The sequence below is a fragment of the Trichechus manatus genome, unplaced genomic scaffold, assembly GCF_000243295.1.
Source record: "Trichechus manatus latirostris isolate Lorelei unplaced genomic scaffold, TriManLat1.0 scaffold00155, whole genome shotgun sequence".
NCBI lineage: Eukaryota > Metazoa > Chordata > Mammalia > Sirenia > Trichechidae > Trichechus > Trichechus manatus.
Window position 1 is genome coordinate 2,722,222 of NW_004444091.1, and position 12,399 is coordinate 2,734,620.

Consider the following 12,399-nt stretch of genomic DNA (forward strand, 5'->3'; position numbering starts at 1 on the left):
CTTACAAGAGATAAAAGGAAATGGAAGTGAGCAGAGAGTTGGGGACCTCATGCCACCAAGAAAGCGGTGCTGGGAGCAGAGCATGTCCTTTGGACCTGAGGTTCCTGTGATGCGATCCTCTCAGACCAAGGAGAGACTGATGACAACGACCTTCTCCAGAGCCGGCAGAGAAAGCCTAGACTGTAGAATAAATTACTCTTTGTTAAAGCAAAATTGGTATTTCTGTTATAGCAGCACTAGATGACTAAGACAGTCGTTATGAGTCAGAATTGACTCAATGGCACCTAACAACAACAACAGCAACAACATTGTTTGGTTTTAAGAAGACTTCAGGGGGTATTTTTGGTTTAAGGTTTAAAGATAATCTCAGGGTAATAGTTTGGGGGTTCATCCAGCCTCAATGACTCTAGAAATCCTAGAGTCCATTAGAATTTGAAATTCGGTTCTGTATTTCCCCCTTTTTGGTCAGTATTCTATAGAATCTTTGATCAAAATGCTCAGTAAGTAGCTGGGCACCATCCAGTTCTTCTGGTCTCATGGCAAAGGAAGTAGTTATTCATGGAGACAATTAGCACATTCCATTTCCTCCTCCTATTCCTGACTCTCCTTCCTCCATTGCTCTGGTTGAATAGAGAACAACCATTGTGCCTTAGATGGCTGCTTGCAAGTTTTTAAGTCCCCAGGCACTATGCAAAGAACTAGGAGCTAGAAGAGAAGCACTAAACACCTTATTAGGTGGTATGGGCAGTCTTTTTAATTTTAGACATTTAGACATGTTGTTAGGTGCCATTGAGTCAGTTCCAACTTACAGCGACCCTGTGTACAACAGAATGAAACACTGCCCCATCCTCACAGTCACTGTTCTGCTTAAATCCATTGTTGCAGCTACTGTTTCAGTCCATCTCGTTGAGGGTCTTCCAATTTTTGCTGACCCTCTACTTCACCAAGCATGGTGTCCTTCTCCAGGGACTAGTCCCTTAGGATATCATGTCCAATGTACATGAGACGAAGTCTTGCCATCCTTCTTTTTTTAAAATTTTTTTTAAATTGTTGTACTGTAAGTGAAAGTTTATAATTCAAGTTAGTCTCTCATACAAAAATGTATACATGCATTATTATGTGACCCTAATTGCTCTCCTTATACAGTGACAGTACACTCCTCCTTTCCACCCTGGATTTCCCGTGTCCATTCAGCCAGCTCCTGACCCTCTCTGCCTTCTCATCTCATCTCCAGACAGGAGCTGCCCATTTTGTCTCATGTATCTACTTCAGCTAAGAAGCACACTCTTCATGAGTATCATTTTATGTCCCATAGTCCAGTCTAATCTTTGTCTGAAGAGTTGGCCTTGGGAATTGTTTTAGTTCTGGGTTGACAGAGAGTCTGGGGACCATGCTTTCCAGTGTTCCTCCAGTCTCAGTCAGACCATTAAGTCTAGTCTGTTCCCTAGAATTTGAGTTCTGCACCCTATTTTTCTTCTGCTCCATCAGGGACTCTCTGTTGTGTTCCCTGTCAGGGCGGTCATTGGTAGTAGCTGGGCACCATCTAGTTCTGGTCTCAGGATAATGCAGTCTGTGGTTTATATGGCCCTTTCTGTCTCTTGGGCTAATACTTTTCCTGTATCTTTGGTGTTGTTCATTTTCCTTTACTCCAGGTGGGTTGGCACAAATTGATGCATCTTGGATGGCCTCTCGCTAGCTTTTAAGACCCCACAGTCCATGGTATATTCAATATACTTCACCATGACCATAATTCAAGGACATCAATTCTTCTTCGGTCTTCGTTATTCATTGTGTATGAGGCAATTGAAAACACCATGGCCCAGGTCAGGTGCATCTTAATCCTCAAAGTGACATTTTTGCTTTTTAACACTTTATAGAGGTCCTTTGCAGCAGATTTGCCTAGTGGAATGCATCGTTTGGTTCCTTGACTGCTGCTTCCATGGGCTTGATGGTGGATCCAAGTAAAATGAAATCCTTGATAACTTCAATCTTTTATCCATTTATCATGATGTCACTTTTTTGTTCAGTTGTCAGGAGTTTTTGTTTTCTTTATGTTGAGGTACAATCCATACCAAAGGCTGTGGTCTTTGATCTTCATCAGTAAGCACATCAAGTCGTCCTCACTTTCAGCAAACAAGGTTGTGTCATCTGCATATCACAGGTGGTCAGTGAGTCTTCTCTAATCCTGATGTTGAGTTCTTCTTCATATAGTCCAGCTTCTCTGATTATTTGCTCAGCATACAGATTGAAGAAGTATGGTGAAAGGTTACAACCCTGTTGCACACCTTTCTTGACTTTAAACCACGCAGTATCCCCGTGTTCTGTTTGAACAACTGCCTCTTGGTCTATGTACACGTTCCTCATGAGTACAATTAAGTGTTCCAGAATTCCCATTCTTCATGTTATTCATAATTTGTTAGGATTCACACATTCGAATGCCTTTGCATAGTTAATGAAACACAGGTAAACTTTTTTCTGGTATTCTTTGCTTTCAGCCATGATCCATCTGACATCAGCAATGATATCCCTTGTTCTACATCCTCTTCTGAATCCAGCTTGAATTTTTGACAGTTCCCTGTTGATGTACTGCTGCAGCTGCTTTTGAATGATCTTGCCGCTTTTGAATGATCTTCAGCAGAATTTTATTTGCATGTGATGTTTATGATATTGTTTGATAAATCTGCATTCTGTTGAATCACCTATTTTTGGAATGGGTACAAATATGGATCTATTCCAGTCGGTTGGCCAGGTAGCTGTCTTCCAAATTTCTTGGCATAGTTGAGTGAGCACTTCCAGTGCTGCACATGTTTCTGGAAACATCTCAACTGGTATTCCCTCAATTCCTGGAGGCTTGTTTTTTGTCAATACCATCAGTGCAGCTTGGACGTCTTCCTTCAGTACCATCGGTTCTTGATCATATGTTACCTTCTGAAATGGTTGAGCATCGACCAATTTTTTTTTGGTACAATGCATAGGGAGGCAGGTAGAGTGTTGACTGTGGGAGCAGACTCCACTGCAGGGGCCTTCTGTAGCAGTTTGCAGCAGCCTTGTAGCTGACGGTGTTCCTGTGGGGGAGGTGCTTGTGTGCTCCAAATAGACCCCTGGAAAGGTGTGCCTTGCTGATTTTAGAGCAGAAGCTTGGGCTCCTGTCTCTTTGTACAGGCAGGTGATGTGGTGGTGAGGGAAGCAGGCTCTTTGTTGGGGCCGCTTCCCCAGTTCACAGCAGCCAGCAGCCTGCGTGGCTCAGGGGAGGGGTAGGGGCAATGGGAAGAGTGATTTTCCTACCATACGCAACTCATTGATTCATTGATTCTTGCCTGTTTGCAGTTCCCTGCTGCTGTCCTCTGCTTTCCGATTCAGAGTCCCTCAAGGCTGTGCACTGTTTCCTAGTTGTATTTGTGTGTGTGTGTTGTGGGGGGAGGGAGTCAGAACGATGGTCAGTTTATGCTGCCATCATCCCAGGATCCTTTCTATCTAAACCCTATGAATTGATTCTGACTCATAGTGACCCTATAGGACAGAGTAGAACTGCTCAGTAGGATTTCCAAGGCTATAACCTTCATGGGAGCAGACTACCATATCTGTCTCCTTTGGAGCAGCTGGTGGGTTCAAATTGCCCACCTTTTGGTTAGCAGCTGAGCCCTTAACCACTCCACCACCAGGGCTCCTTCCTCTCTAGCTGTAGGTTTTTTGTAGATTCGCTTTACCAGGTTGAGGAAGTTCTCTTCTGTTCCTAAGTTGGTGACAGTTTTCATCAGAAATGGATGTTGTCCCTTTTAGCTCAGTAATGAAGTCACTTCTGAGGTTCACCTTTCATCCAAGGATTAGACAGGCCCATAAAACAAAACGAGACTAAATAGGCACACCAGCCCAGGGGCAAAGATGAGAAGGCAGGAGGGGACAGGAAAGCTGGTAATGGGGAAACCAAGTTCGAGAAGGGAGAATGTTGATAATGTCATAAAACAATATGTGTACTAACTGTTTAATGAAAAGCTAGTTCTGTAAACCTTCATCTAAAATACAATAAAATAAATAAATAAAAAGAAAAAAAAAAGAAATGGGTGTTGAGTTTTGTCAAGTGCTTTTTCTTCATCTATTAAGATAATTATATGGTTTTTCTTTTTTTACTATATTAATATAATGAGTTACACTGATTGATTTTCTAAAGTTAAACCCACACTGCATTCCTGGAATAAGCCTCACTTAGTCATGATGTATTATTATTTTTTTGCGTGTATATTGTTGGACTTGATTTGTTACTTTTCAAAGTTAAGTGTTTTTTTGCATCAGTGTTCATGAGGGATATTGATCTGTAGTTTTCTTGTGATGTCTTTGTCTGGTTTTGGTATCAGGCTGATGCTGGCCTCATACAATGAATTGGGAACTTTCCCTAAAGAGGCACTGCCTTCTGCCTGTAGACTGTCACAGAGGTGTGCTGGACCTGCTGTGTACTAGCTCACACACACTGGTTGTTAGCATCTCTTTTCAACTCCGGGTTTAGGGACATCATGTTGGTAGTTTGAAATTGGCCATAGAAGGGAGTATTGATGCCACAGAAATCCAACAAACACTACACATCAGGGCTCCCCACCCTTTCCTCCTCTCCTTCTGCCCTCCAACACTCAGGTCCTGCCAAACAATTGTGTCCATGTGAAATTTGGATGAGGAAGTAAGCAAAGTGTGGTGGCTGCTGTGCATTGGGAGGGAAGAGGAGACTTTGTAGCAAGCTCAGTGGCGGGTGCTCAGGTGTCTGTGTCTTCTGGAGCAGCTACGAAGGAGCCCCAGTATTCAGCACTGTGAGTGGCAGCAGGCAGGGCCGCTGGTGCTTTGGGAGAACCATCCACAGGGCTCTCAGGTGTCTCTCCTGGCTATGTTGTTCCTGCTGTATAGAACCCAATCCCATTATTCCAGCATCCAGAGATTTTTTGAGTTTCCTGATGGCTTAGTTTCCTATTGCTGCCATAACACAAATACCACCAGTGGGTAGCTTTAAAGAACGGAAACTTTTCTTCTCACAGTTCTGGAGGCTGCAAGTCCAAATCAAGGTCTTGGCTGTGTTGATTCCTAGCCCTAGGCATTCCTTGGTTCCTTGGCATTCCTTGCCTTGTAGACGTCCTCACAAGGTGTCTGTCTTCCCCTGTGTGTGTGTATTTCTGTGTCTGTTCTGGTCTTTTTATAACTCAGAAATGATTAGGTTTAGGATCTACTCTACACCAGTATGACCTCATAACAAAAGAAAGCCCTATTTCCAAACAAGAACACATCTAGAAGTACAAGGGCCAAGAATTCAGCACATATTTTTAGAGGATACAATTCAGTCCATAACACGTGATGTCCTTTAATAAATCTCTTTTTGCCTAAATTAGACTGAATCCTATTTTCTGCATCTAAGACAATCACCTCTCTCACATTCCACCAGTGTAGACAGATGCTGTAGAATCAAACAAGCAAAACAAATAAACATTTGTGCACTACATGAACAGTTACAATTTCCTATGAGGTCTGGGGGAAAGATTGGGTTTCTTGCAATGATACTGGAGTTTCTGAAAGTTGCCCCTTCCATAGGCGTAATGATGAATTTGTAAATAAGTGTGAGATGTTGGAAAGTTATCATCAATCATCTTGAGACATTTATTTCCCATTTATGGTATGAAGTAGGAACAGAACTAGACACACAGAGCGGCACACTGGATGGTTCTTGCCTCCCCCAAAGTGTTAGGAGTCTCACTTGGATGACAGGTAACTGCAGTACCGGGTAGGCTGGCTCAGGCCAAGACTTGAAACGGCACCTGGGCCCTAAAGTGGAGCAGACCCAGCTGCAGGTCAGTAGTAGGCAAAGGGCAAGCCCTTTGGCTTTTGATTGTGGCCACCTTAAACCAAAAGTGGTATATTGTTTGGGTGTCAGGGACTCCCGGAACTGATAGGAGATTGGAGGGCCAGGTTTGAGAGCAGATGGGAATGATGGGTGCTCTAGAGGGCCAGGAAGCTGGAAGCACAGGAGTCATCTCACATCTTGAATTCTCTGTTGAGGACGCCAGCCTCTGGGATGAAGGGCCTCCAGTGTTCCCTCTGTCCTGAGAATCCTGGAAGAGTGGTCCTGCTGGCTGGGCTCAGTCCCAGTGCCTGCTCCCCTGTTGCAGAGGCTTTAGCCTCCCAGATATCTATATGGTGCTGGTTCCCAGGAATTACCTCCCACAGAGACCACATGCAGTCCAGGTACAGTATGTGCCATTGGGAAGGGGAAACAGATGCTGGGCTGCTAAAATAACCACACTGTCCACTGCAGGATGGAAACAGACAGCTGTAGCACTTGTTAAGGGAGGGGTGGATCTAAAGTGAACAGTGATGGCAGGCCAGGCCAGCAACTGGTTTGTGCCATGGGGGACCCCAGCCTTGGGACTTCAACCAAGGGCAGGGCCATGGGAGTGGCACAGATGCAAGCTGGGCAAGTCCTGACCTTAGAGGCTGGGACCCCAGGCAGGTGACTGAGGTGGGCCAGGCTGGGCAGCAGGTAGAACTTACCCCTCAGAGCTGGGCATGAGGTGGGGATGTAGGTCTTGATTACAAGTCACAGAAAGCAGCGGGAGCCGACATAAGCAAAGAGTGGGCGTCACTGCAAGGACACTGGCTTCCTATGGGCCTGCCCAGGGCCGGCCCTCTGCTCCAGTGCCCTGGGGAAAGGTGGCCACCAGCTGCTCCCAGCGCTTCTCACTTCAGTCCAGCCTGGGCGTCCCCAGAGTGGCCAGCCAGCCCAGCCTCCTGTGGCCCAAGGCATGGGACCACGCCAACCACATGGCTGCCGCTGCACATCCCAGTGGGTGTCACAAGGAGGTGGGCCACAGCAAGGGGGGCTGTCGCTGGAGCCCAGGCAGGAACTCAGGGTGGCTCAGACAAGCCAGAGGAGGGGGCCCAAGCAGACAGAGAGCGGTCACAAGCCCATGAAGATGGCTCAGAGAGAAGGCTGGGGTGTTGCTGATGGCAGGGGAGCATGATAAGGTTCTATTTTGGAGCTGTTTGGCTCTAAGCGTCAGCAACACATCCTTGTGGAGATGCTCCACAGACAGCTGAGGGGGAGCCAGGGGCTGACAAGGCTGACTAGAGGCTGTTCTGGACCCTGGGGGTGGGAGAGGCCCTGAGGGAGTGAGTGGAGGGAGGGAGGACAGACCAGAGAGAAGCTGGCAGGAGAGGCTGTCCTCTGCTCCCAGCCCCGCAGGAGAGGGACTCTACCCGTGCAGCCTGTGCCCAGGCCACCCTTTTCTCCCACACTCTGCCTCCTCAGGAGCAAGTCAGCAGTCCCCCTCAGATAGCCCTTCAGGTGGGAGACACAACTCTGCTGCATAGAAATCTCAGGGCACTGACTGCCTTAATGGCCAGCCCAGATAACCCCCAGTGTCCGCAGAGCTGGCTGGTCCTCAGCCAGGCCCTTCTCTTGCACGCCCCAGAAAGCCTGGAGATGTCCTCACATCACTTAACCAGCTGCTAGATGTTTCCTGAGCACTGCTATCTTCCAGGCGCAGTGCTAGGGACAGAGATAAGAAACATTTCCTGACATGATAGGGCCAGAGGGGCTCTGAGCTCTTGTCATGCAACACACAGTGACAGAGCCTGGGGGGATGGGGTGGGGGAGGTCACTCCAGGGGAGGGAGGCTCTTGGAAGAGCCAGCCTTGACAACATGTAGGTTGGGAGGGTGTGGGTGGTGCTGTAGAGAGGTTATATCTTTTAGGTGTCCTCATTTTCAGCTCCTAGACATGTTTAGGACATGAAGACTTCTAGGTGCAAGGACTCAGCACTGTTCTCCGGCTCTCGGGGGCTGCAAGCTGACTACTTCTCCAGAGAGCACTTACCCCAAATCGTAGCCTTCATGCTCTGTGCTCTGCTTTGTCCAAAGATTAGTAGCACAAACTCTGGAGCCAGATGGCCTGGGTTCAAATCCTGACGGCCACCTACGGGCTGAGCATAACCTTGGACGAGTTATTAACCACATGGGGCCTCAGTTTCCCCATCTGTAAAATGGGGGTAATCGTCACACTGTGTTAGAGTTAGGTTCAGTTCTCAGTAGGAAAAACTCCAAGTAACAGTGGCTTCCATCAGGTAGAAGTGAGTTCTCTTCGTGTAAAATACAAATGGGAGGTCTCGGTCTTGCATAGTGTTCCTCAGTGTCGGTGACCCAGGCTCAGTCCAGCTCACACACCACCATCCTTCAGGCATGGCCCTCATCTTCACAGTCCAAGGCGTGTGTTCGGGCCATGTTCCTGGCCTCAGAATGGAGGGAGGAAGAGGAAGCAAAGGAGGGCACATACGTCTATCTCTTAAGTAGAAAAGTGCCACATGATACTACCTCTGACATCCCACGGGGTCACACCTACCAGCAAGGGAGGCCAAGTACACAACTACAAATCTAATTACTAGGGAGCATGAGGAGCCCTAGGAGGCAGAGGCTTGGGGAACGAACAGACGGCCACAGGTGTGCCAGGATGTAGGGAGGATCAGCGAGTTAACTCATGTCCAGCACTTAGCCTGGCACAGAGAAGTGTTCAATGAATGTTAGAGATTATGACTATCCAGTCCACAGGGGGTGTGGGGGGTCATCCAAGGTCACCCACATAAATAGTGATGTGGCGGGACTAGGACCCTGGCCCCAGCCTCACAGCACCGTGCTCCCTGACTTTGACCAGTGCATCCCACACTGCACCTCCGTCTGCATCTCGACACCCTGCAGCCTTTTGGTCTGGAGAGTAGACTGCAAAGAAAGAGACAGGTGGATTTGGACCTATTACTTACTAGTCTCCAGCTTAACCAGTCACAGCTGGATTCTCCAAGTCTTGCATGTTTGCTGCAGTAAAATCAGGACAAAGTACCAGGGCTGGGACATCTCACACCCTCCCTTTGTGGGAGAGGGTCTCGCCTGGAAGATGGGTGAGGCAGCTGTGGTGACAAGAAAACCAGAAACCAAGCCCATGGCCATCGAGTCAATTCCGACTCATAGTGACCTCATAGGGTTTCCGAGGCTATAAATCTCTACGGAAGCAGACTGCCACATCTTTCTCCCACGGAGTGCTGGTGGTTTCAAACTGCCGTTAGCGATCGCTTTAACCACTGCACCACCAGGGCTTCAAGAGGCACTCATCAAACCCTGACAGTTAAACTGTAAAACAGCACAAAGGGCTAACCTGAGCCCAAGCTTCCTTCCCGTTGCTGTCGAGTCGATTCCGACTCATAGTGACCCTATGAGACAGAGTAGAACTAGCCTATAAAGTTTCCAGGGAGCGCCTGGTGGATTTGCCTTTTGGTTAGCAGCCATAGCACTTAACCACTATACCATCAAGCTTTCCTAAACTTCCTTAGAGATTACATTTTTCTCAAGCTTCCTGTCTTGGTCATTTAGTGCTGCTATAATGGAAATACCACAGGTTGATGGCTTTAACAAAGCGAAGTTTATTCTCTCACAGCCCAGTAGGCTAGAAGTCCGAATTCAGGGCACCGGCTCCAGGGGAAGGCTTTCTCTCTCTGTCAGCTCTGGAGCAAGGTCCTTGTGATGCATCAGTCTTCCCTTGGTCTGGGAGCATCTCAACTCAGGAACCTCAGGTCCAAATGAATATCACATAAAATGGTGGACAATCATACAATACTGTGAATCACAGCCCAGCCAAATTGATACACACATTTTTGGGGGGACGTAATTCAATCCATGACACTTCCTTAGAGATTACATTTTTCTCATGCCAGAGGCAGAAAGTTTAAGAGCTGGTCTTTAACCTTATCTGGGGTGTCAACATGTCTACAGAAAGAATGTGGCATGCCCCTCAGAAAGGGGTGGGGTGGTGTGGTGAGGGCAGGGTTGGGGGGTGGGGCACAGGAATAGACTCAGAAAAGACAACAAAACAGGGGCCTGGCCCCGCAGTGAGCTCCGCAGAGGGAGGGAGGGGCCGGCAGCTCTGCCCCACTGGCAGGTGAGTCTCTGGTGGGGATGGAGCAGTAGCCCCTGTTGGGGCAATAATTAACAACACAATCCTCTGCCAGCCCAGATAAGCTGTCCACAAGAGTAGGAGGGAAAGAAAACTGTGTTATAATGGAGAAAGCATTAAACCAGAATGTGATTAATCACAGTCAGTTAAAGAGGCTGACTGCTGCTTTATATGGTCGCAGATGGACCCATTACGTACGTGTTCTCCGGGTGAATGACACCGGCCCTTAGGTAGGAGGACTCAGGGCACCATTTGTCACACACAGTCTCTCCTACATTTGCTTAGTAATGGGATGGCACCTGTATTAGCCAAGTGCCTTTATCCAAAGGACAAATATACTTCTTGTATCTTTATGACAAGGAGCCCTGGTGATGCAGTGGTTAAGCGCTCGGCGGCTAACCGAGAGGTCTGCTGCGGCTCTGTGGGAGAAAGATGTGGCAGTCGGCTTCCATAAAAATTACAGCCTTGGAAACCCTATGGGGCAGTTCTTCTCTGTCCTATAGGGTTGCTATGAGGCCGCATCCACTCAATGACAACAGGATTTTTATCTTTATGACAGGAGATAGGTTTGCAACTTTGAGCTAGGCCCTACTGAAATTAGGCCCTGCCTCTCCCTGTGATGGAGACCAGGGGCTCCATCCGCATGCATGATGAATGGGGTGAATAAGGGACCGCGCCCAGGCCCTGAAGAAACTTGCCTTGGAATTAAGGTTTTTTGATTTTCAGTTTGCGTTTGCCGTTACAGCCCTCTTTGCCTGAGGCCTTTCAAAGCCCACACGCGAGGGGCGGCTTTCCAGCGCCCGCCCCTCTGCAGGGTCTCGGGTCTCCCTTGTACACTGCAGCCTCGGGCTCCGCAGGGCTGGGCGGGCCTCAGACCCCGGGAGGAAGCCCGCGTGAGGGCTGGACCGGGCTCTGGGGAGGGTGGCGGGCCGGCGGCTGGGCGGGGGGCGGACGGAGACTGCGGAGCGCCGTGAGGCCCAGCGCCGCCGGGAGGGTGGCCTGCAGGTTTGGAGACTCCGTCTTCGCGGTGCAGCCACGGGTCCAAAGCGGAGGGGGACGGCGCCTGGCGGCGGGGCGGCCGGGTTACATGGTGCCCTCGGGTCCTGCGTGGGCTCCGGGGCCCCTTCCCTGCGGGACCCACTGCCTGGCGAGGGCGAGGGTAGCCGGCCGGCCCCGCGCCGCGTTTCGGTCGGGGACAGCGCACCGCGGTCCGAGGCCAGGTCCCGCCTCCCTGGGTGTCGGGCGCCAGAACCCGCCTGGCTCCTGCAGGGCTCCCTCAGCCTCGCCCCCCCGCGGCTCGCAACTTCTTTCAAACATCTTCTGGTACAAACCATGATAACCACTCAGTAATCTTTACAGAAGGAAGCCTCGGGCCTCTCTTGAGGAAGAAAAATCTGGTTTCTACAAATGAATTTGTATGATCTCCGCTACCTCTTTTCTGCCTGTGCGGCCGAACACTTAGAGCCAGCCAAGGCCCACTGTAACCATCTTCCTTCCAGGACTCAACTCCCTGCACTGCCTGCGGAGAACTCTGCTGTATTTGACCTTGGCCCTGCCGGCTAGGTTTGAATCTGGGTGACAGCTCAAAGCCTCATGAAATCACAGGCTTAAGTAAACACATTAAACAGTCTTAACTCAGCGCTGTCCAACGGAAATATAATGTAAGCCAGAAATGCGAGCTATGTATGTAATTTTAAATTTTCTAGTAACCAATTAAAAAACTAAAAATAAATAGGTAAAAGTAATTTTAGTAATATTTTATTTAATCCAATTTAAAAAAAAAAACGTTGCCGTTGAGTGGATTCCAACTCATAGGGACCTATGTAGCACAGAGCAGAACTGCCCCTTAGGGTTTCCAAGGAGCGGCTGGTAGATTCAAACTGCCAGCCTTTCGGTTAACAGACGAGATCTTAACCACTACGCCACTAGGGCTCCGTTATATTATCCCAAAATATTATCATTTAAACATGTAATCAATATAAAAATTTTTGAGCTATTTTGCTTTTTTTTTTTTCATACAGTTATTGTTAGGTGCCGTCCAGTCAATTTCTACTCATAGCGACCCCATGTGACAGAGCCGAACTGCCCCAGAGTCTTCTAAGGTAATCTTAATAGGGGAGCCCTAATGGCAATGCTTAAGAGCTTGGCTACTAACCGAAGGGTCAGCAGTTCGAACCCATCAGCTGCTCCTTGGAAACCCTGTGGGGGCCAGTTCTACTCTATGAGGGAGGCAGTTCTACTCTGTGATTGGGGGCAGTTCTACTCTGTGAGGGGGTGGCAGTTCTACTCTGTGATGGGGGGCAGTTCTACACTGTGAGGGGGGCAGTTCTACTCTGTGAGGGAGGCAGTTCTACTCTGTGAGGAGGGGCAGTTCTACACTGTGATGGGGGCAGTTCTACTCTGTGAAGGGGGAGGCAGTTCTACTCTGTGAGG